This window comes from Manis pentadactyla, chromosome 1 (genome assembly GCF_030020395.1).
Source record: "Manis pentadactyla isolate mManPen7 chromosome 1, mManPen7.hap1, whole genome shotgun sequence".
Taxonomy (NCBI): Eukaryota; Metazoa; Chordata; class Mammalia; order Pholidota; family Manidae; genus Manis; species Manis pentadactyla.
The window spans coordinates 191,820,722-191,823,229 of NC_080019.1; positions in this window are offsets into that span (position 1 = coordinate 191,820,722).

A 2,508-nucleotide genomic window follows, 5' to 3' on the forward strand; every position below is an offset into this window, starting at 1 on the left:
TCAGGCATTGGATAGGGACCTCTAGTGGAGGCCTGGAAGAAGTGACTTGGGAGAGCAGAGACTAGGTGCTAGGGATGGAAATGTGTCCTCCCAGATTCCTGTGTTGGAGCCCTGACCCCCAGTGTGATGGTATCAGGGGTGGGGCCTTTGCAGGTAATTAGGTTTGGATGAAGTCATAGGGGAGGGGTCCTTGTCATGGCACCAGTGCCATCGTAAGAGGAGACCAGAGAGCTAGGTGTCCCCCCACACTGCAAACACATAGCCAGAAAGCACCTGCCTACAAGCGGAAATAGGCTCCTCACCAGAACCCTGTGTCTCATGTGGATGTCCCCAAGAGCTTCTGCGCCTCTACAGCTGGGCAGATGGGGTGGCTGGGCTGGTGGCATCAGCGCCTGTGTCTTCAGTTGCCCAGTGCCCCTGCAGTGCCCTGTGGGTGGAAGAGCTGAGCTAGCAGGTATGCGTGGGAGTCACCTGGGCTCCCTCCCCAAGGCTTATCTCGCCCCCGACCTGCTGAACATCTGCTGTATTTGCCATACCCAGTCTTGGAGGAGAATGATTACATTGGAGACCTTCAATTGCTGTGGGAGGTAAATTTTCTTTACTGGAACTGACACCTGCTCATATTACAGGTTTTCCTTCCCTGTCTCCTGTCCTGCCAGCACCACCATCTGGGGACCTCAGGATGAACAATTTATTAAATAGGAACCTGTAGCTCAAACTAAGGATCCATTTTTAGCCAAAGAAGCATGTCATGAGTGCATGACCATGGGATCCATTATCTCTGCCGTATGTGCATTACCTGGACGCCGGCAGCCTCAACAAATGATGGGCAGGCCAGCAAAGGTGCAGCTAAGGTGCCAGCCAGGGCTGACACCCCTGGGGTTGGACACCGTCCTCTGGCACAGCCAGTGTGCGGTTCTGCAACAGTAGCCATCGGGGGGCTGAACACGCAGCCAGCACGTGCCCCTTTGTCGGAGTACTCAGGTCAGGAAGCCAAACCTCATGAGCAGGGGCTCTCTGCTCACTGCCACTCCTGACAACTTGCTGATGGATTGACAGAAACCTTATGTTCTATAGGATTAGAGACCCTGGTTCCTGAGGGAAGGGGGCTTCCGCTCAGGTTCACAGTAAAGTTCTATGATTATCCCTGGTCACTTGGGGCCTCCCCATTTCAGGTCCAGCAGGCAAAGAAGGAAGTGACTCTCCCAGCAGGGGCAGTTAATCCTGGTCATCACCGCCACTCACCTCTCAGTGGTAGTGACCAGTGGCCGGGACCGGCGGAAGTGCTGACAGGGCGCGAGGGAAGTCTAGGACTGGTGGCGGAGGAGGGCGATGGCTCACTCGTCATGGGCCTGGGTGGCTGTGGGCTGCTGGCTCACCCACACCTCTCTGGAGTCGTCTGTACAGAAGGTGGCTGCTCACCTCTTGTGGATTTGGTGACAGAGGGGAATTAAGGAGAGCAGGAGCCATCTGAGAGGTGCTCAGCGTGTCGTGCAGCAGACATGTGCCGCATGGCCTCGTGCCCTCCCGGCCTGACCTCTCATTTCGGCAGCGGCCGGGACGCATTCTGCTCTGTGTTCCAGCCACCTCATGCTGATACTTGCTGACAGCACCCAGCATGGGCTGCGGGTTTTACTTTCTACTCTGGGGTCCCTCTGATGCTCTGAATGGGAAGCTGACAGTGGGGAGTTAATCCCCTTGGAGGAAGCCCTCCACCTGCCGGGCAGAGGCTGCGGAGTAGGGCACACGTCTGTCCTGCAGGTGAAGTTCTAGGGGCAGTCTGAGCGCAGCTCAGGAGGTCCAAACGGGATGCAGCGCCGTCGTCCACAGCAGTTTCCTCGGCAAGACCGTCCCTTCTCCCTTCCGTGTCTCCCTGCTGTGGGTTGACTGTGTCCCCCACAAGGGATGTTCAAATCTCAACCTCTGGTACCCGTGGAAGGGACCTGATTTGGAAACAGTCTTTGCAGGATGTAATCTGGTTAAGACGAAGTCATTCTGGAGTCAGGTGGGTCCTCATCCAGCAGTATGGTGTCTCTGGAAGATGATGTGAAGGTGGGGAGGGAAGGTGACTTGACAACAGAGACGGAGACTGGAGTGGTGTGGCCACAGCCAAGAACGCCAAGGACTGACGGCAAACACCAGCAGCTGGGGAGAGGCATGGACGGATTCTCTCCTGCAGATTTCAGTACAAGCATGGCCCTGCTGACGTCTTGATTTCAGGTTTGTGGCCTCTGGACTGTGAGAGGGCAAATTTCTGTTGGATTAAGCCCCCAGCCTGTGGCTGCTGCAGGCTGGGAAGGCAATATACTCATTCTTTTTGTTTCTGCTCCCTGGGTCACCTCCCAAATAAGCTACCTGCTCAGTAGCCCTTCTTCCCCAAGGTCTTCTTTTTTTAGAAACCCAGACCAGGAAATCCCTATGCTGTTCCAAGATGGATACACTAGTGTCTAAATGAGACTTAAGTCTCTGAATGAACTTTGTTTTGTATGTAAATATTTAATTATAATG